The sequence below is a fragment of the Ricinus communis genome, chromosome 8 (assembly GCF_019578655.1).
Source record: "Ricinus communis isolate WT05 ecotype wild-type chromosome 8, ASM1957865v1, whole genome shotgun sequence".
Classification (NCBI taxonomy): domain Eukaryota; kingdom Viridiplantae; phylum Streptophyta; class Magnoliopsida; order Malpighiales; family Euphorbiaceae; genus Ricinus; species Ricinus communis.
In genome coordinates, this window is record NC_063263.1 from 23,059,880 (window position 1) to 23,083,674 (window position 23,795).

The 23,795-nt window shown below is 34.3% G+C and overlaps 1 non-coding gene across 1 annotated transcript; it reads left to right on the forward strand.

Annotated features, from left to right (window-relative positions):
* The first annotated feature begins 9,919 nt into the window (after positions 1 to 9,919).
* On the forward strand, positions 9,920 to 10,026 carry LOC112534335. Its single transcript, XR_003078635.1, has one exon. It is a non-coding gene; the product is annotated as a small nucleolar RNA R71 (small nucleolar RNA).
* Positions 10,027 to 23,795: the final 13,769 nt, after the last annotated feature.

Here is a 23,795-nt window from a genome sequence, read left to right on the forward strand (position 1 = left end):
CTAGTCACTCTGCTTCTTCTAGATCTTCATTAAGAGTTTATAGGTATCTGAACTAGAGTTAAGATCCATACATAACTATTTATTGGACAATGCAGTCAAGTGATTATTAAGAGCAACAATGATTTTACTCATCAGATTGCTGATGAATTATTGGTCACTCTAAATAGGTGCTCGAATGTTTGCTTCTGCCTTACTTTTTCTCTCTGTTTCTTCTATTTCTTTTCCACTAAATTAGGACTCTTCTTTAAATCTTCAGACTTCTCCTCCTTATTGTCAAATCTCATTAATACTAGATGTCTGACTTTTAGTACCTTCAGCTGATTCCTCTTGGGCATCTGATAAATGGCTTAACAAGCTCCTCGTTGACCTTTTTGAGAATTTCCTTTCTCTATAAGTCTTGGTGCTTTAGTCTGGCTAAAAAGTCCTCATTCAAGCCAATCTATTATTAATTTTCTCATCTATAAATGCCTCAATTTTCTTGTCAGACTTCATTTTCTCACCTACTAACTTCTCTTTCTCAAGTTCCTAATGCTTTTCACTATTTTTTTTAGATTCCTTAACCACCAAAATCATATGCTTCTTTACTTTGGTTTTGTACTTCTTCTTCCTTACCTCACCAATTCCTCATAGAGTTTCCTATTGAGTTTCAATCATATTAACCTCGTCATTTTCTCTACACTTGTTGTTATTAATGGTGAACTTCCTAAGAACATCGCTTGATTTCAAATTTGTTCCATCTTTAAGTGAAACCCCAAATTTCTTAAAAAATAGTATGAGATACATATTATAAGGCATTCCACTAGTAGGGTTAAAATTAGTCATCATATTCAACAGTAAATATGGTAGGTTTAGTTTCTACTTCTTAGCTATGTGCCACATGATTTTTAAATTTAGCACAATGACATAGTCTAAGCTACCCATCCTAGGGATGAAGCATTGAGCTACAAACTTATGGAGCATCCTACCATGAAGAGCATAGTCAGTAGAGAATTTCGTACCAGGGGTTGGCTGATTGGCTTTTAGTTCTTGGATGAATCTTTTCTAGTCATACATACATATATCTTTGTCATTAGTGTGTTTGATGATTTTAGCTCCTTTTATTGGTCCCAAAACAGATCCCAACAAGGTGTTGGGAATTGATATTAATACATAAAGAAAGACACAATAGAAGCAAAATATTGTTTTTACTTCCTACCAAGGATCTCATTAATATAAAATAGTCATAACACACAAAACAAATAAAAGATGGAGAAGGATTACAAAAGGAGTATGCTGCCAATTTCAAGGAATGCTTCTAACTTTGTTGATTCTTGATTCTTCAAGCATGATTGATGTACTTCAAAGCTACTCAAATAAGTTGCCATTTTTGGTGATCCATACAATCTTCTAAGCAAAGATCTCTAAAACAACTTTTAAGAATTGAGAAAAGATGTAGGAGATTAAATGTTAGTCTCAAGCAAGGGAGATGAATCAATTAATCTTATTGATTGATTCATCTAGGGTATACTTCTCAAGAAAATATTTTACTCAATAGAAACATCAATACATGTCACCCCATGCATCTCTTTCTATATATATGACCTTTTAATCAAAGTCCTTAAAATTTTAGCATTACTATAAAACCTAGCTTACATTAAGTTGCGCCTTTTATTTTTTTAATTGGACTTTAATTAATTTAGATCTAAGCCATAGATAATAAACTTATCATAGGCCCATTATACAAGGCTCATTAGCTCTTAATTAATTTACCTTCAATTAAGCCTAATATATATTAGCTTAAGCCCAATGCTGAATCTCTTTTTAATTCACACTTAAAGCCTATTTGTGTTTGACCTAAAAGGTTCCTAATATATTGGCAATAAATATGGATTATGAATTAAAGTCCTTTAATTCAATGTTAATTCTCTAATTTAACTTAATCTATATTCATAGATCAAGATTGTCATTTAGAAATGCATCAAACGTGTAGGAATGATTGAAGGGCTTTGCAGGGAATAATCTTACAATGTAATTCAATCTTTCATCATACTTTTATCTCAATTAATTCATTGAGCATGGATGCAAGTGTTAACTCTATAATTGAACTGATATGCTATTTGTGTAGCTAAAATCTAAGGCAGTGAACCTATCGATGCAGACTAGCACAAATGGTGAGTATCAAGGTCGTATTCTCGGGAAAGGGTGATCCTAGACCTACTGCAGCGCCTTATGTTATCTAACCTAAATAAAATCGATGGAGTATTATGCTATGATTAAATATGAACAAACAATTAATTAAGTGTTAAATAATCTGAAAGGATTTAGGAAAAACTCTTGAAGGAAAAAGTAAACCCTAGGGGACCTAAGCTAGTTGAATTTTAGTGAAGATAGAGATTATATTAATTATCAATTGCAATTACCCATGGACGAATTCTTAACTGAATTCGGTCTCCCTCTCGAGATAACCGAATTTCTAAACCTAATAACCTAAAGTCAGAATCTCTTCCTAACAGTCGATTATTCGATTAGCATTAAGGTTTAACCCGCCTTTATTAAGCTTTATTAATTCTTAATCTCGCTAGTCAATTACCCTTATCTCTAAGTGATTATTAACTAGTTCTTGCTATTCAAATTTCCAATTATTAAATGAATTTCTCAATTACATAAAGCAATCTAAATATCACAACTCACAACGTCTCATGAATAAAGTGATTTCTCATTAATAATGAAAGCAAGAAGAAACAAGCATTGATAATCAAAATCTCATAGCATTAAAATCAATCCAACAACATAGGAACCCCAAATGGGTTTGACAATTTAGTTACTCATACTAATAAGCAACACAAAGTAAAGAATAGATTCAGAAAAGTAAATTAAAGGCATGTACACCCTTCTTCTTTAAGTGGATGAGAAACTCTAAATTCCCAATTCAGAATAGTAAACCCTAATTTGCCCCTTGAATGATCCCAAATCTTATCTTGATCTTCAATTTGATGTTAAAACAGTTGTAATCATTCCTTCAATAGATGAAATGATCTTCTAAGGTTGAATATTGAAGTCTGGAAGAAGATGGTCTAAGCTTGTATAACGGAAATCAATTCAGAAAATCGAACCCTAATTCAGCAAATCGTTTTTGCCTATATAATCCCTTCAGCATGGCCGTGGTCGGGCAAAGTCCAAGCCGTGCTGGACTTCCGCATTCCACAACTCGGGATTTCTTCCAGGCCATGCCTTAGCCAGTGCTGAGCCACCACAGGCCGTGGTGGCTTCGAAAACTGTGCCAAAATGGCACTCTTGGAGAGCAACTATTTGATGATTCAGCACGGCCGGAGTCAAGGCCATGCTCAACCTTGGAATGCTAGTCCGTGCTCAATTTGATGGATTATGGTTTGTAATTGTGCGTATTTCCCTTGATTATTGATAACATTCCTCGATAATGACCTAAAACATGAAAGGAACCAAAAGACAGGTGATTCTAGTATAAAACGAGATAAATATGCACAAAAATGTAAACAATTGGGCATGTAAATATGTATAATATGATGCCTATCAAATCACCCCACACTTAAGCTTTTGCTTGTCCTCAAGCAATCAATAACTCAATACATGCACAAGCAGCAATCACCCCTCAGAATCTATGCTAAAGTTGACAACTCAACCTTATTCAACATATAAATAATGAAACTCAAGTAACTAACAAGTTATACACCTTTAAGGAAGAACTATAATAATATCATCTCGAAGCACAACTTATATAACAATTCAGCATTAAAGACTAAGAACCATTGCCTCACAGGAATCTCTCAAATTACTCAGTGTTTACAGGTAATTAAGAGAATTCCCTCAATGCAGCTGCACAAACCTGTTTACCATAAGCTTGCTCATAAATCTCATCTTCGCTACCGCGAATAATTGAATACCAAAATCAAAGGGTCTTTTTAAGGGTTGAAATGTGGCTGAGGTAAAGGTAAGAATATTTGGATAGAAGCATAAAGTATACTGAAAAATCATGCACTTATTTGAAATGAATGCTTCAGGAACTGAGTGCTAAAACAACAACAACATTCACTAAGCCTTATTTGAAGTAAAGGATGCTCACAAGAGTTAAATTCAAAAGAGCTTAGAGCTAAGAAGTAAGTCATAAAAAATATTTCTTTCTTTTTCTCTTCTTTTATTTATTTATTTATTTTTTTATATATGCTATGTATATATGTTACAACAACTTATATAGGGGCTGCTGTGGTTAGTGACATAAACAATAAGAATAGTTATCCAATTTGGATTGAAGGGAGCATCAAAGAATAACTAAAAAGACTAAGTGAATTAAGAACAACATTAGGCACTATGATCCCATAAATGAAGAAACATAACACATAATTACTCAGTATACAGGGTGAAAGGGAAGACAGATGTATAGAATGGTGTATGTGTAGTGATTAGGTGTAAATTATGAAGAAAGGCTAAAGCTCAAACCGGTTGACTAATGGAACAGAGGGTAGGCTTTTGGCCAGATGTGATGAAATCCTAAGTCGCCCAAATCATCTAATGGTATTCAAAAGTTCATGTAACCAAACAAGAAAAGTCATGAGCATAATGTGCAATGGATGCTCAATTTTAGTTCAAAAACTCACGTTTGAAGTGGCTAAAATTTGCAATTGGTTCCCATACTTATCAATTGAATCATCACATAAATTGAATACGAGATTGACGTAATCAAAGTTCACAGTCAAAGGTTGTAAATTCGCAAGGAACTCAAGTAACACCGGTTTAACCTGACCAAATTGACATATTGAATACAGTGAAATTGCTTTCAAGAACAAAAGATAAAGAGGGAAATTAAGTACTGGTATGTGAATTAAGTCATTAATTACGAAAGAATAAACTAAATTTGAATGTCATGAAAACCCTAGGTCCTTACATCCTAAGAATAGTCCATTATCATTGCCTTTAAACAATTAAGGGATACCTACCCCACACTTGAGTATAACACTGTCCACCGTGTTGGAAAATTAAAACTGGGTATAGCACATAACTAGCACATTATAATCATTAAAGATCACACTAAATGTACATATCAAGATGGTAAAGCAAAGTGTTCTACTAAAATAAATTAACATGAAAGGAAAATGAAAGGAAATAACATAAATTAAAAATGCAAAAAGAAAAGAAAATAAAGTAAAATACAATAAAAAAGGGAAATAGAAAGAAAAAGAAAAAGGAAAAATAGCACAAATTTTTATTTCACTACTAGTAGTCTGCCGAAGGCGCATCCTCACTGGCCGGATCTGCTGGAGGATAAGGAGTAGGGGAAGTTGCTGAAGGAAGGGGCGGCGGTGGTGGCACAGGGTCCGTGAAGCATCCTGCTACATCGAACTCCATATCATCAATAAATCTCTGATTTTATGCTCCGATCTCCACCATCTTTTTAATTTGCTCTGCCATTAGGTCTGTCTGTATGGCCTGCCTCTCCAACCCATGCATAAGCTGCTGGAGCATATCGTTTAAACCTCAAAACTGTGCCCTAGTCTCCTCTTGAAACTGCCCAAACTCCTTTCTCTGTTGCGCAAACTTAGTATAGTGTTGCTACTGTAAATCACAGACTCGATCTAGTCGGTCAGCCAAAGCACTAATCTGAGCACTCGATGTCCATACAGAATAAGAAGATGAGGCTCCAGATGTAGGCATAAACACTCTGGCTGGGTTAGAAATCCTAACATCTGGAATCCCAGCCGTCGGGTCTTGGGCTCCTCTAGCTGCTGTCTCTCTAGCCTCCCTGACTATTGCGTTTACGAGCTTGTACTCTATGCTATGTGGGTGTCGAGTAGCCCTGATCATCTGCATGTTGATCATCTCTCTGATCCCTAGTGGTGTCATGTCATCAATCTGTGAAAGCTCTGACAGACAATCGTCCAATACATCCAGTCTCTTGGCTAACCTAGTTACATATGGGCCAAAACAACAGTGCATCTTCTTCTGGGCGTCTACTATAAATGAACGGATTTGTCGAGCCAATAAATATCCCAAGTCAAGCTTCTTGCGATGTTGCATAGCCCACAGGATAAAGACATCGGTCTGTGTTACCGCTCCAAAACTATCTCCTCTGCCTGTAATCGTGCAAGCTAATTAAGTATGGAGATACCAGAGATGATTCGAAAGGGTAGACGCCTTAGACCTACTGGGGTAGTACGATTCTGGCCTGAGTACCAATGAATCCCACATGGTGTCGTACGAGATTGGGTTGATGTAGAGACATCCTTGATATTCCTTACCCGATGTCTCCTGCTCAGTCCATAATCCCAAATTCATATCGAATTGTGAAACTAATATTGAAAACTTCCTTCCCCCAAGTCTAAAGTAAACTGTATCAGGCTGATGCCAGTTTGTGATCTGTCGCTGTAGAAAGAAGGTGCTGAGGAATTCAATCGTAAGCTCACGGTAGGTTGGCTCAATGATGTCGAAGAATCGTGCGTATGGTAGAGTTTCAAACAGAGCACGCACATCCTGAGCCAATCCCACTCTTTCTAGGGATACGAAGTCGATGCAACGTCCCGCCATCACTTGCTTCCATCTCATGACTTGGAACCGACTCTCGTTATCTGCATTAGGAAATGTCCATAATGGATGACGACCAAGTGCGGGTGGATTCGCAACTGGTGCTCTTCGGACTCGGACTAGTTCTTTGTTGTGGAGTCTTTAGTCTTGGTGCTAGTCTTTGGTCTTTGGTAAAGTGGAGGAAGATGTTCCTTCGCCACGCGGGCGCTTACTGGTAGTGGCACATTGCGGTTGCTTTCTATGTGATTGATCGCAGTCCCTCATATTACCTAATGCAATGAATCATTAGTATTCGAACAAGAAATCAAGTTAATAAGAAATTTTACCGAAAATTAAACAGCATAGCGGCTATAACTTGACTAACAAAAAACTTTAGACTTAACAAAAAGACTAAAGCCTCAATCTCCTGCATAAAACTAATTCACAATTACATTCCAACCTACTTTATCGTGCACCAAATAAAGCAAATTTATGCTAACAATTGTTCATAATAAAATGCCATAAATAAACTTTATTGCTGCCAAACCCCACACTTGTCATTTCATAGTCGAATTCATATTAAACATAGCAACTAGTATTAATTAAATCTAATCGAGGTCAAATTGAAGCAGTGTAATAAAGTAAAACTACCAAAGCATATCAAAATGTCCTAAATAAAATAAATGCATAAAAGAAAAATCAAATTTAATCAAATAAAAGCAAAAGGCGAAGAGACTTACTTGAAGTTGCTGACATAGTTAAGAAAATCAAAGACAAGGAAGAAAACAACACCTTAGAGCTTAGAGAGGGAAAGGTAGGAAAATTTTGAAAAGGCCTCCTTTTATAGTCACGAGGGTCAGCACAGGCGAGGGCAAGACCGTGATGGTCAGCTCGGCTAGGACTCGGCCCGTGCTAAACCCTAAGCTTCATTATGGCACCCATCCGTCACGGGTGAGGGCACGACCGTGCTGGTCAGCACGGCCTAGTATTGCTGCCCATGGTGCCTTCGAAAGCCGTAGTGACGGCTAAATTTACCTTGTGCTTTACGTGCATCTCCATCACGGGCTCGGGCACGGGCGTGGTGATCGGCACGGCTTGGTGATGCAGCCCGTGATGGCCTTGGAAGCCATGGTAAACGGGTTAAGTCTGGGCTTTCCTTCGCCATCTCGAGTCACCGAACTTCTTACCTTCATTTTACACATATATACACACATTTTGGCTGTCAATCAAGTAAAATAAATCAAACGGGGAAGTATGTCTTCACCAGTTACCAAAAATCCGACTTAAATTAGTCAAACCCTAGATTCATACAACTATGTTTAATTATTAAGTAAGTGTTATAATTAAGCATGCAAATGACTGACAAAATAAAAATGTTAATAAAAACATAAAATTAAAATTTTAGGGTGCCTCCCAAAGAGCGCTTCTTTTAGTCGAGTCACTTAGCTGGACTTTGCAGTAGCATCCCTGCCCCATTGGCAAATTAAGAAGGTGGGCACATTGTAAGCTGGAGCTTGAGGCATATAACCGCAAGGAGTCAGTCCAATGTGTGCGACAGATGGCCAAGGAGGTGCTTTCCATACCGAGTTGGGATGCCCAGTCATCCATTCCAAATCCTGTCTAGGTGACCTATCATAAATAGAGTTGCAAATACACTTCTCGGGTGTATCACAACATGAAGTTTCAAATTGATACAAGTTGTTTTCTTTAAAGGAATGACACATAAAAGGCAAAGAAACATGCATAGCATCATCAATTAGTATATCATATGGTGGCTTATCACATGCAAAACCAATCCTGTCAATAGCGCAAATTGCATGAACATGTTTGGGGGGAGGACTCTCGAATGGGACTAAACTGAAAGTAACACAGTCATCCCCTACATTAAGCTCTAGCTTTCCCTTATATATATCTATTTTGGCTCTAGCCGTGGCAAGGAAAGGTCTCCCTAAAATCAAAGGCACACCATGCTCATTATCCATATCCATAACCATAAAGTCCACAGAAAATATGAATTTATCTACCTTGACTAGCACATTCTCCACAATCCCCCTAGGAAGCTTAATAGAATGATAAGCTAATTGAATGCACATCCTAGTGGGTTTTTCTTCCCTTAATTGAACATACTTGTGGGCATTACATTTATGCTAGCACCTAAATCAGCTAATGCATCATCAACAAACAAGTTACCCAAAGTGCAAGGAATAGTAAAACTCCCTAGGTTGTAATGTTTCTTTGGTAACTTGCTCTGAAACACTGCTGAGCACTTTTCATTGAGCTTAACATATGCTACCTCTTCCAGCTTGCTTTTATTGCTAATTATGTCCTTCAAGAATTTGGCATACTTTGGCATTTGCTTCAATACATCGACAAAAGGCAAGTTAATATGCAGTTGTCTAAAAATATCCAAAAGCTTACTGAACTGCTCTTGTGCTTCTACTTGCTTCAGTCTAGTAGGATAAGGAATCTTAGGTTGATACTCCCTGACTGGGATTAGTTTCACCTTTTGCCTCTCAGATTCCTTAACCTGGTTGCTCGCCTCGATCTCCACATTAATAGTGGAATCATAAAAAATAGGATTAGAAGGAGTTGAAACTAACTTACCTGAATGCAAAGTGATGGCGTTCACGTGCTCCCTCGGGTTAGACTCAGTGGTGCTGGGGAGGGCTTCTTGTTGCCTTTCAGACAACATTTTAAAAATCTGCCCAATCTGATTTTCTAAGTTCTGAATGGATGCTTGCTGATTTTTAAGAGCACTGTCGGTCTATTGGAACCTTATCTCAGTTGACGTGACAAACTTCATCATTAGCTCCTCTAATTAGATTTCTTCTTGGTTGGTGGAGAAAGCTTTGATGGTCTAGCTTGCTGCTGCTGCTGATGCAGTCTCTGAAAGCCTGGTGGACCCTGGGCATTATTATTGCGCCAACTAAAATTGGGGTGATTTCTCCACCCAGGATTGTATATGCTGCTATAAGGGTTATTTTGCTGTCCGGGTGCATTCCGCATGTAATTAACCTATTCATGGTTAATAAAAACATTAGATGAAGTAGAGGGACTAGCAAACATACCTCCCGCATTACAGTTTGCGCCATAGTGCGGGCCATCACAAAACTCGTAGCTTATTTGGGCTGCTTGAACTGGTATTTGAAGCTGGTCTAATTTCTTGGTTAGAAGCTCCACTTAAGCTGCCAAGGCTACTGTGGAGTCTAACTGGTTGACCATTCCCTGTTTGACCGATCGACTCCTAGAGGATTGCTACTGTTAGTTGTTCATGGCCATCTCCTCTAACAAGTTTTGCGCCTGCTCCGGTGTCTTACTGTTCAAAGCTCCACCTACTGCAGTGTCCACCATTTGCCTAGTAGCAAGGTTCAAACCGCTGTAAAAGGTCTGAACCTGCATCCATATCGGTAGACCGTGGTGTGGACAACATCTTAACAAGTCCTTGTACCTCTCCCAGGCATTGTACATGCTCTCGTCGTCCATCTGCACAAAAGAAGAAATGTAATTTCTCAATTTAGCAGTTTTAGCTGGAGGAAAGTACTTGTAAAGAAATTTTTCAGCCAAGGATTTCCAAGTTGTAATAGTGTTCGGTGGAAGGGACTGCAGCCATCTCTTTTCTCTATCCCTTAAAGAAAATAGAAATAATCTCAGCCGGATGGCATCATCAGTAGTTCTATTTATCTTGAACGTGTTGCATATCTCCAAAAAGTTGGCTATATGGGCATTGGGATCCTCGCTTGGGAGCCCTCCAAACTGTACACTTTGTTGTACCATCTGGATCACATTTGGCTTTATTTCGAAGTTGTTAGCTGCCACCGCCGGTTTGAGTATACTCGTCTGTGTCCCATCCAATAATGGTCTAGTAAACTCGTACATCTTTCTGTTGGCGTCCACCGCGACATTTCCATTGTGGTTCTCCATCCCTTCTGGTCTATCAACAGGTACCTCAACCTCAATCTCCTCCTCTTCTGTTTACAAATGCTTTCTTAAAAGTCTGAGGGATCGTTCTAGATCAGACAGAGGCTCTATAAGATCGGAGCTAGAGCTCCTAGTCATAAACTACCTAAGAATGGAATGTAGCAACCAAAGAGCAAAAGCAGTTAAAACAATAAAAGAATAAAATAAAGCAAAATAAAGACAGAAAACTAAATATGGCTAAATTAACAAAAACACAAATTCACTCTAGTTCACACAAAAAGTTCCCCGGCAACGGTGCTAAAAACTTGATATGCTATTTGTGTAGCTAAAATCTAAGGCAGTGAACCTATCGATACAAACTAGCAGAAATGGTGAATATCAAGGTCGTATTCTCAGGAAAGGGTGATCCTAGACCTACTGCAGCATCTTATGTTATCTAACCTAAACAAAATCGATGAAGTATTATGCTATGATTAAATATGAACAAACAATTAATTAAGTGTCAAATAATCTGAAAGGATTTAGGAAAAACTCTTGAAGGAAAAAAGTAAACCCTAGGGGACCTAAGCTAGTTGAATTTTAGTGAAGATAGAGATTATATTGATTATCATTTGAAATTACCCGTGGACGAATTCTTAACTAAATTCGGTCTCCCTCTCGAGATAACCGAATTCCTAAACCTAATAACCTAAAGTTGGAATCTCTTCCTAACAGTCGATTATTCGATTAGCATTAAGGTTTAACCAGCCTCTAATTAAGCTTTGTTAATTCTTAATCCGGCTAGTCAATTACCCTTATCTCTAAGTGATTATTAACCAGTTCTTGCTATTCAAATTTCCAATTACTAAATGAATTTCTCAATTATATAAAGCAATCTAAATACCACAACTCACAATGTCTCATGAATAAAGTGATTTCTCATTAATAAGAAAGCAAGAAGAAACAAGCATTGATAATCAAAATCTCATAGCATTAAAATCAATCCAACAACATAGGAACCCCAAATGGGTTTGACAATTTAGCTACTCATACTAATAAGCAACACAAAGTAAAGAATAGATTTAGAAAAATAAATTAAAGGCATGTACACCCTTCTTCTTCAAGTTGGATGAGAAATCATAAATTCCCAATTCAGAATAGTAAACCCTAATCTGCCTCTTGAATGCTCCCAATTCTTGTCTTGATCTTCAATTTGATGTTAAAATAGTTGTAATCCTTCCTTCAATAGATGAAATGATCTTCTAAGGTCAAGTATTGAAGTCTGAAAGAAGATGGTCTAAGCTTGTATAATGGAAATCAAGTCAGAAAATTGAACCCTAATTTAGCAAATCATTTTTGCCTATATAATCCCTTCAGCACGGTCGTGGTCAAGCCCATGCTAGACCTCAGCATTTCGCAACTCACGATTTCTTCCAGGCCATTCCCTAGCGGTGCTGAGCCACCACGGGTCGTGGTGGAGGCCGTGTTGGCTTCGGAAACCGTGCCAAAATGGTACTCTTGGAGGGCAACTATTTGATGATTCGGCACCGCCAGAGTCCAGGCCGTGCTCAACCTTAGAATGCTAGTCCTTGCTCAATTTAATGGATTCTGGTATGTAATTGCACATATTTCCCTCGATTATTGATAATGTCCCTCGATAATGACCTGAAACGTGAAAGGAACCAAAAGACAGGTGATTCTAGCATAAAACGAGATAAATATGCACACAAATGTAAACAATTGGGCATATAAATATGTATAATATAATGCATGTCATGAACCAATCATATCACTTCTTAATAATCTCATATAGCATCTTGAATAAGATCTATGAAACACTTTTCATAATCTTCAATCATACAACCTTGAATAAGTATTTTCATGTTAAAGTATATTAAGAATCATCAGAATAAGGTCCCATGACATATTATCTTGGACAATGAATTCGTTATTGATAACTTATTATCTTTATATGAATTTTACTATACTTAATGACTATCTTTTGAGTACTCCATGGATAGGAGGAGATAAAGTAGTATCAAAGTATTGTAATCCTTATATAAGATAATATATTGTTATCTCAAGTCTAAGGATCACATCTTCATGATTTTCATAAGAGTATTATCTATAGACACTTGGGATAAACTCCATATGAACTACTCAATAGAGTATGTTTAATAAACTTATTATTGTAAGAAGCACCCATATGCTTATCTTGAAATCTCTATTCCTTAACCCTATGAGACAAATTGTTTACTTCATAAGTAAATGATAATACATTATGGTAGTCTCAAGCATTTTATCAGTCTCCAACAATGAATACCTATTTCTTGATCAAACATCAACTATGGACAAAATTTAAGAATGTATGTAATGAGAATCTCATCATTATAAACTCGCTTTATAATTTCTCTTACTTTGTGTTTACGTTCCAAGTGTTCACCTCTGATGGTCTAGATTATTCTTTGATAATACTACAACTACTCATACCATTAAGAGTTGAACAATGCCTTTAATATAATTGTGTGCCTTCAATATTATGTTAAACTCAACATAGATCATGTGATAACTCCTTATCTTTAGGGCATACTCTAATAACTAAAGCATAATTAAAGTCAATCATCATGGTATCCAATACAAAATTCTTTCTTATGATAATCGTGTTCTTACTAGGTCAAACGACTTTGTTGGAGGACAATCTTTGTTATCCTTAATAAGCATTTCTTTTATCTTTATATTCTACAAATAAGTCATTTATTAGTAATGCTCTAATACAATATTTTGGATTGTAGATGAGACCTTAGTTCTTTGAAAATGGCTCTATTGTTTGCCTAACTTTTTAGATCAAGAATTTAAAAAAACCATATCTAATTCTTAAAAAAAATATTAAAGATCCAAATACCTCTCACATAGTACCTCAAATAAATGAGATGTATTGAGCTTAATTTGTAAGAATTATGACCTTTTGGAACTCTTTCCAAAACTCATATTTTCCTTCCACAAATAAAATTAATCTATCTTTTGAGTTTATTCTATGTGATTCAAAAGCAACATCTAAAATAACCATAAACTCTAGTACATAACATGGCATATGTACATAATAGAATATTATGCTTTCACATAAATCATTCTATTAATAACCTCTTTCTCAATAAGTGTTTATGTCACATATCTTGGGAAAGAGATATGTTAGAGACATCGTCAAGAATCTTTCTTTGATTATTTCATGTTAAACCTTTTAATATATATATTTATATACATGAAGTTTAGAACATCCATGCAGTTTGAAGCATCTATCTCTATAGATCTCAATCCTAGATAGTAACTACATTTTTTAACACTTTATAGATTTATAAATTTTGGTAGATTCATAATAAAAAATTTGTCACTTTCTCTTTATCTATATGTCCATAACATTTAATATTAGAAAGCATTATTATACTCCTACTAGCCTCTTCATATGCACTTGTTTATTCTATTTGAATTGATACTTATAATTATATTACTAGTCAATATTTTCGATTAAGTATGTAACTTATTAAGTTTTCTTTGCTCAACCTTTGTGCAAAGACTTTCATATCAATACTATCATACTCTTGAAATAAAAAGCATTTGTTTGGATATGTTGTCCTTTTAGAAAAAAAGGACTTCCTAAAAGAAATAGTAGGAGTTTGATAGATCTTGATAGAGATCAAGATAAACAAACTAACATTAAAATGGAACAAAGCTTAGAGGTGCTTAGCATAAGATGCATAATCTTAAGCTAATCATAGACACTCGATAGGTAGTAGGATACAACATATTTATAAAAGATGAAGATCACTTATGAAATATATAATTATATCTCATTATTGATGAGACTACTATAATAAGAACTAATATTTGATATTAATTCTTAGAGTTGGCATCAAGTCATAAGATTCTACTATGAATACCATATTATTTAATCAAGTGAAGACTATGGTAGACCCATCTCAATGGATAAGATCCATTAAGATACAAGTGAGTTTCCTCCTTGTAGCTCCCGAAACGGATGTTTCAGTTATTCATGGGGTTTGCCTATATGCACGTATTTTCTTTCTTTTCTAACAGTGGAGCATAGTGAAAGTAAAGCCGTTTAAACCACAAAGTGCCCTATCTTAATATTATTAAATGAAATAATAATAAAAATTATTTTAGAGAATTATTAAATAATAATTATCAAAATCTAAATAAGAAAAATAAAAACTAATAACCAAACTAAATGGCAATAATTGCCTTCAAGCTAGTCTATTGCTTCTTCTCAATATTAGAAGCCTGTTCTTGCTTCTTATCTATTAAAGCAGTAAGATAAACTTTGTAGTTTCTTCTCCAATGTCCTTCCTTCCCACAATGGTGACACTTTCCTTTATCCTTATGAACACCTCCATTAGCCTTTAAGGCTTTTTTGGGCTTCTGATTTTTCCTTTTCTTTTTCTTCTTAGACTTACTCTTAGTAGCCTTTGAATATTCTACCATTAAAACAACTCTCTTTTGCTTCTTTATGGTACCCTCCGTAGTTTTTAACATATTAATAAGGTCGGGTATCGTAGCATCTAACTTATTCATATTAAATTTCATAACAAACTGTGAATAACTGTTAGTGAAAGATCACAAAATTAAATCTATACTTAATTCATGGTCCATCATAAACCAAGATACCTTAGATGTTCAATATATCCAAGCATCTTTAATCCATGTACATTAAGAGATGCACCTTCGACCATCTTGCATATAATCAAGACTTTGCACATCGGAATTATATAAGATAGCTAAGTAAGACCCATCCATTAAAATAGAGAATATACCTAGGTAATAGGGAACCTTAAGTTTACTCAACAAATGGACATATGAATAAGGCTCTCATTCCTATTTTAATTGTGGAAGGTGACTTAATCATATTGTTAACATGTGATTTAATATTAAATGAGGGATTTGTTCTTAAATGATGATTAAGATCTCATGCTTTGGCATGAACATGTAAATATCAAATATAAGAGTTTCATGCTTTGGCATGATCATGCATATATCATACATCACATCTATAATATAAGCTAAGCATGCCAAACTATTATGAAGGATTATGGACTTCCTAAACTAGTTATCTCGAACAATCAAAGATAACTAGATGGTCAAAACATAGGTATTGCCTTCATGATCTCCAAGTCTTGGAGCAATATCCCCTCCATCTTCATTTGCTGCTATATCTCCATATGGATTACAAAATAAAATTCTATCTAATTATTTTAAAACTATATAAGTATTTATATAAGATTTAGAGAAACTTTGAGTTGCATTCAAGTAGAATTAGATGAGAGAAGAATTTTACAACCTAGAGAAATTTAGAGAAAGGCAAGGAATGTAGTCCTTAATTCAATAATACTAAATCAAAATATTCAACCATTTAACACAATCACATTGGTCTTTTATAGTCCATAACCATCCATCATGCCAAATATAATCAAATTATATAAAATATATAAAAGAATCAAGATAAATAATTCAAGTTACTTGATTATTGCATGCAATTAGGACTAAATGGGGTATGGAGAATTAAGATAGTTAAATCATATTAAAAAAAAAAGTCTTCTTATTTTAGAGTGTAATTTTTGGTCAAAACAAAAATTAGAATATAAAGTTAACCTTTGATTAAATAAACTTTACTAATCCTAGTCATACTAGGAAACTAAGATTTAATCTTAGTTGAAGAAAGTTATAGAGAATTAAAACTTATTAAATTAGATTTAATTAATAACTAGTTCCCTATAAAATATCCTTAATTTTAATTTAATGTCCTTTTAGGATACAAAGTCAAACATTAAGACATAAAGACAAAATTATATCTAATCATACTACGATACTAAGACATAAGTCCTAGGTTAATTATGATAAACGAGAATTTTAATTAATTAAATCAAATTTAAAAATAAAAATTCCTTTTTGTAATCTTTATAATTTCTAGCCATGTCTAAATTTAGGATTGATGCAAGGGCAAGTGGAAGATCGACATCGTCAGATTGATGCTCAGCAATATCGGATCGATACTCTAACGTTTCAGCTATCGACCTTGCGGATCCAAGGGATGGACACCGACTTGGATGATGGGATGAGAGATTTATGAGAGAACCTCAGCTTTTGATTTTTGCTATTGCTTGTACTTTTGACTCTTTTAACTTTTTGTAGAACTTTTGACTTTTCAAGTATATTAATTCCTTCATTTTGTCCTTCAAATTGCTTTCATTTTTCTTCATTTTTTTATTGCATTTATATGAGCTTATATGCAACAAAAACTGGAAAAGCACCTAGAAGACCGATAAATTTGGCTAGAATTCACACCGGGAAGCCACACATCCGATCGGCTTTGCACTCTACCTATCAGTTCTGTAGTTTGCCAAGTCTGAATTGGAAACTAATTTGAGGCCTATATATATCCATGCACCTCCTCACTTTCTCATACGCAATATTTACCTTGAAAAGCCAAAAATATGTCTAAAAAGAGTTCCCAAAGGGTACAAACTCTCCTCAAAACCCTAATAGGTGATGATTGGATCAAACTTGGAAAATTCAATTTTTCATCCTTCAAAGCCTTGCAACACATCAAGCTTGATTATGGGTTTCTCCATTCTGCTATCAACTTTTGGTACTTAAAAGACCATGTCTTTAGATTCAATGAGCAAGAGTTGTGCCCTATAATTAAAGAATTCTTCACCATTCTTGGAGGTCCCATGGATTCTACTCATCCTAATTCCTTTCTAGAACTTGATGAGCCTTTTCCTAGCAAACTAGTGGAGTTATTGTACATGCCCCTAGCTGAGGTACATTCCCATTCCATTGGCGAGTACATTTCCTTTATTTCACTAATATCTTACTGTGAGAAGAAGGAAAAGAGCACCCCTTCTTGGACTCGGATGTTGGGCTTTTGCCTTTATGCCCAATTTCTGCCGATTTCTCCTCAAGGAGGAGGAGATATCAGAATTGCTGACATTTTTGACTAGGTAGAGCATGGAGTAGATCCAATTCCAGTCATTTTGGTTAAAAACCATCACTAGGTTAGACATGTATAAAACCTATCAGTGGTTTGGTGGCAGCCTTATTCTCTTATAAGTATGCAGCCCAAATCTCTTTTCTTTTACTATTTATATTTTTTTGCTTTAATTTTTATGTAAGCTGTCCTTTTGAATTTCAGCCTAATAAACTTTTGTCTTAGCTTTTGCCTAAGCCACACTTTCAAATTTTTGACTTAGCAGACTTTATGTTTTGCCTAAGCCGCCCATTCAGATTTTCAACTTAGCTTGTTTTTCTTGTTTTTATATTTTCTCTTTTTCTAATCTCTCTTTGCAGATTTGGCTACGCGAGAAGCTTTAGATATTGACCATCCAAAGGAATATCGACAAGTACGAGTTGAAGCACGTGAAATTCGATTTGTCGTTACCTTACAAGGTTATAATGGCTGGATTTCTAGATGAAGTGAGTCCCAGACATACTCATTCGCTGGACCTGCTCTTGGTGGAGAATCAGGCATGTCATACTCATAGTATATGGTGATTGTGTATCCTTACATAGACTACGGGCATCCACCTTTTACATGCCTTTGAGACTTATCGCTAATATGGGCAGAAGCAACGGATCTTGGAAAACCTACCTGAATTTGATGGCTTCCAACTTAGACAGGATTTCCTGGATAAGGTTGAAAGACTTTGGCCATACCGAGACACGACTTCCAGAAGATGGGTCCTCATCCCGAAAATGATAAAATTTCTAATAATAAAAAGAAAGTTGAAACTTTATGTCTTCTTTTTTTTTTCTTTATAGAGCGGGACCTTGACTCCGAGGGCGATCTGACTATTGATGACAACTTCAAGGCTTAGGTTCAACTTTAGATTTCCATTTCTCTTAGTTTTGCATGTTTCAAGAGGACTCAAGAACTAGCTGCTCTATCTAGGGATGCAGATGCGAGGAGAAGAAGAAGACAGGAAACATGCTTCTTTTTAGATCCCATTTATCTTGCTTAGGACTTTTAGCTTCATTTTTTTTCCTTTTAGTTAGTGTATAAAATGGTAAACATGCATATATATGTTTAATAACTATTCTAAATGATTTATTCATTTAGTAAAAGCTTAGATAAGTACATTTTGATTTCTTAAGATATAACTCTTGTCATTAGCCAGTCTTTTCAAATTTTCTAGCTGATTATTTTCTTTTTTTCCCTAATTTTTGCTTGACTAGCCTTTTCAAGTTTTCAAGTCAGTAAGCTATTTTTCCTATTCATTACTTATTTTTATACATACTATTTCTTGAGGTGATCCATGTAGATTAGTTCAATGAACTCGTTCCCCTCCAAGTGTGAGATCTTAGTAGCACTTTTAGGCAAGATCTTCTTTACCAAATATGGGCCTTCCCAATTAGGCCTGAACTTCCCTCTCGGATTGAATGCAGTAGGTCTTGTGGTGCTCAATACTAGATCACCAGCTCTAATTTTCCTGGCTTCACTTTCTTATTGAATACCCTAGCTATCCTTTTATGATATAACTGCATATTGTATTGGCTTTCATCCTCTTTTCATCGACTAGCGCCAACTGCTGCTATCTCTACTCGACCCATTAGTACTCTGGTATTTCAATCTCTAATACAACTCTCGAAGACTTCCATTCTAGCTCTACCAGCAAAATAGTTCAGTCTTGTAAACCATAGAGTATGGTGTTTGCCTAATCGATGTTTGCTCAGTCGTTCAATATCCTCAAAGTGCAAAGGGCAAACCAAAATGACCAGTCCTTATGATTCCACACCATCTTTGAGAGTATTTTCTTTATGTTCTTGTTGGTTGCTTCTACTGCTCCATTCACTTGAGGTCTATACGGAGAAGAGCAGTGATGCTTGATCTTGTATTTTGCTAGAAAGTCCGCTGTCTCACCCATGAACTGCACCCCATTTTCTAGGCTATTAGAGGTGTCAATAAGGATAAAGGAAAGTGTCACCATTAAGAGAAAGAATGACATTAGAGAAGGAACTACAAGTCTTATCTCACTGCTTTGAAAGATAAGAAGCAAAAACAAGCTTCTAATTCTGAAAAGAAGGAATGGACTAGCTTGAAAGCAATTGTTGCCATTTAGTATAGTTATTAGATTTTGTTTTTCTTATTTAGAATTTTATAATTGCTATTAATTTTTTTTAGAACAATTGTTGATTATTATTTTATTTAATAATATTTGGCAATTGTTGCCTTATTTAGTTAAATGATTTATGTTTCTAGAATATCATACAAAAGGTTGTATAAAAGTAAGAAAAATAAAATCCTATTACGAGAGAACTAAAGCAATCCTAAATAGGCATAAGAATTATATTATATATATTAAGACAAATAAGTAATATACATAAGTTATGTAACTTATAAATTTTATAAAATCAATATTATAGTCAAATTGTCTTAGAGAAAGAGACATGTCGAATTCCTAAGCGATACATAGGATGTACACTTATTTTAGGAAGAGTTATGAAAAGTATCATATTAAGAGTAGATTATGATATGGAATACTTGGATCATTATTAGAATGTCTATAACTTGCAATTATCCAAATTAATAAAGTTTCATAGATGATGAAACCTAACTTTACAAGACATAGTTATATCAATAAAGAGTGTTGCAAGCCTTCTCATAGGATATATATTCTTATAACCATTAACTCCAATATGTTCTATTTATGATATGATCATAATAAAGTTTATATAGGACATATACCGGCATATGATGTTTAAGAGAAACATACATAATTAGACAAAGCTGAAAGGCTTGATCTAATAAATAAAAGTTTGTGAGATATCAAAAAAGGGTTTTAGGATATTAACACTATCATACTCTTGAAACAAGAGTGTTCATTTAGAACATATTATCTTTCAAGAAAAGGAGTTTTCTAGAAGAAGCAGTGGGAGTTTGATAGATCTTGATAGAGATCAAGATAAACAAACTAGCATTAAAATAGAATATAGCTTGATATTGTTTAGCATAAGATGCACAACCTTAAGCTGTTTATATACATAATTTTTGGTATGTAGTAGAATACACTATATTTATAAGAAATGAAGATCTCTTATGGAATATGTAATTATATCTCTACTACCCTAAGAACTAATGTTTGATAGTAACTCTTAAAGTTGGCATCAAGCCGTAAGATTCTATTAGGGATACCATATTGTTTAACCAAGTGAAGATTGTGGTGGACACATCTAAATGGATTAGATCCATTAAGGTGCAAGTGAGTTTCTTAAGAAAAACTAATATGAAAGTCTTTGCATAAAGGTTGAGCAAAGAAAACTTAATAAGTTATATAGCCAATCAAAGGGTTGATTAGTAATGTAATTATAAGTATCAATCTAAATAGAATAAACAAGTGTATATGAAGGGGTTAGTGGGAGTATAATAATATTTCCTAATATTTTGTGTTGTGGACATATAGATAAAGGGAAAAGTGACAAATCATTTATCATGAGTCTACCGAGACTTATAAATCCATAAAGAGTTAGAACATGCAACTTACTTTGTAGGACTAAGATCTATAGAGATAGATGCTTCAAACTACATAAATCTTTTAAAATTTGAGTACATAGACATATTTGTTAGAAGAGTTTAACATGGAAGAATAAGAATAAGATTCTTGGTAATATCTCATGACATATCTCTCTGTAAAGATATGTGACATAAACACTCATTGAGAAAGAGGTTATAAATAGAATGATTTATGCGAAAGCATAATATTCTATTATATTTATGTCATGTTATGTACTAGATTTTATAGTTATTCTAGATGTGGATTGTGAATCACATAGAATAAACTGACAAGATAGATTTAATTTGTTTTTATAAGGAAAGCATGAGTTTTGGAAAGAGTTCCAAAAGGATCATTCTTACGACTTGAGCTCAGTACATCTCATTATATTTGAGACAATATATGAGAGATATTTGGATCTTAATATTCTTTTTAAGAATAAGTATTGTTGATCTAAAGAGTTAGATAGACAATAGAGCAATTTTCAAAGAACCATGGTCTTATTTGTGATCCAAAATATCGTGTTAAAGCATTACCAAGATAAAAACTTATTAGTAGAATATAAAGATAAAAAATACCCATTAAGGATAACAAAGTTGATCCTTCAATAAAGCTGTTTGACCTAACAAGAACATGATTATGATAAGAAAGAGTTCGGTATTGGATATCATGATGATTGGTTTTGGTTGTGCTTTAATGCAAGTGGAAGATTATTAGAGTATGCCTTAAAGACCAAGAGTTGTCAGATAATCTGTATTAATTTATACATCATAATTGATAGCATACAATTATACTAAAGATATTGCTTGACTCTAATGATACAAGTAGTCGGGTATTATTAAGGAATAATCCAAATTGTTAGAGATGAACACCATGGAATGTAAATATAAATGTAAGAGAAATTATAAAGCGAGTTTATAATGATGAGGTTTTCATTACATACGTTCCTAAACTTTATTCATAGTCGATATTTGATCAAGAATTAGATATTGATCATTGCATATTGATCAAACTCGAGACTACCATAATGTGTTATGAAGTAAGCAATCTCATAGGGTTGAGGAATAGGAATTTCAAGATAAGCATATAAGTGTTTGTTACAAGAACAAGTTCATTGAACATGACCATACTGAGTAGTCCATATGGAATTTACCCCAAATGTCTTGGATAATACTTTTGTAACAATCATGTAAGACGTGATCCTTAGACTTGAGATAACAATATGTTATCTTATATGAGGATTACTATACTTTGAATATTATCTTATATTCTCCTATCCATGGAGCGCTTAAGGGATAGTCATTGGGTATACTAAGAGCATATGAAGATAATAAATTATCAATAAAGAATTCATTATCCAAGCTAAAATGTCATAGGACCTTATCCTAATGATTCTTGATATGCTTTAGCATGGGTATTCTTGGCCAAGATTGTTTGAATGAAGATTATGAAAAGTGTTTGATAGATCTTATTCAAAATGTTATATACAATTATCAAGAACAAATATGATTGATTTAATTATAGAGTTGGCACTTGCATCCATGCTTTATGAATCAATTGGGATAAAAGCACAATGAATTACATAATGAGATTGTTCACTGTAAAGGTTGATTAAAGCACTTTAATCCTTTCTCCCATTTGCGTGGTTATGATGCATTGCTAGATGTCAATCTTGATATATGAAATAGGAATTAAGTTAATTAGAGAATTAACATTGAACTAAAATGGTTTAATTCATAATTCATTGCCAACATGTTAGGAACCTTTTAGGTCACAAACAAATGGACTTAAATTTGAGATGAAAATAAGGCTTAAAATTGGGCTTAAGCTTATATACATTAGGCATAATTAAAAGTTAATTAGTTTAATACATATTTGGCTATAAGGGCCCTATAACTATGCTTATGTAATAATTAAGTTAACTTAATCTAAACAAGCCCAATTAAGACCCAACTTAAGAGTAAGTAAGGCCTTGCTTGTTATAAGACTAGGGTAAATCCCATGTATATATATGGAGTATGATGGGCGACTAGAGATAGGTGTATATGTGTGAAGGAGAATGATGCCATCAACACTAAATTAATTAGATTAATTAAGATTCAACCTAGCTTGTCACTAGCATTCACTCATCATCATCTTCACTCTCTCTCTAGTGAAGGATTGTTCATAGGAGATTCCAACTTTGAAGCTTGTGTGGGTTACCATTAGAGGCTGGTCATTTGAGTAGCTTTAAAGTGCATCAATCATCCTTGAAGAATCAAAAATCAAAAAAGTAAGAAGCACTCCTTGGAATAGGCGACACACACTTTTTGTAAGCCTTCTCCATCTTTTACTTGTTTTGTGTGTTATGACTATCTAAATCAATGAGATCTTTGGTGGGAATTAACAAAAACTCTAAATTGCTTCAGTTGCGCCTTTCCTTATGTTTTAACTTCAATTCCCAACACTAAGCCTAGATCATAATTTTCTAAAATTTATAGATGTCAGTTTTAAGAAACCCTGGAGGAGTAGAGAGATTTCAATTTCTTTTAAAATACTTTTAAAAGAATCATTCTTTCCTTTATCAGATAATTATTTATCAATATCCAATAAATAAATCAGATCTTTAAAATTCAAATAAATATCATTAAAATATATCAATTATCGTTAAAAACCTTCTAGAATATATTTTTGGACATAAAAGTGCCAAAAAACAACACCGAACTAAGAAGAATACAAATCGGCACTGTGTAGAGCAGATTGGCTTTAAAAGGGAAAAGTTTGTGAAAAACTTACAATTTAGTCCTGGAACTTGCAAAATTCATCATTTTAACCCTCAAACTTCATTTT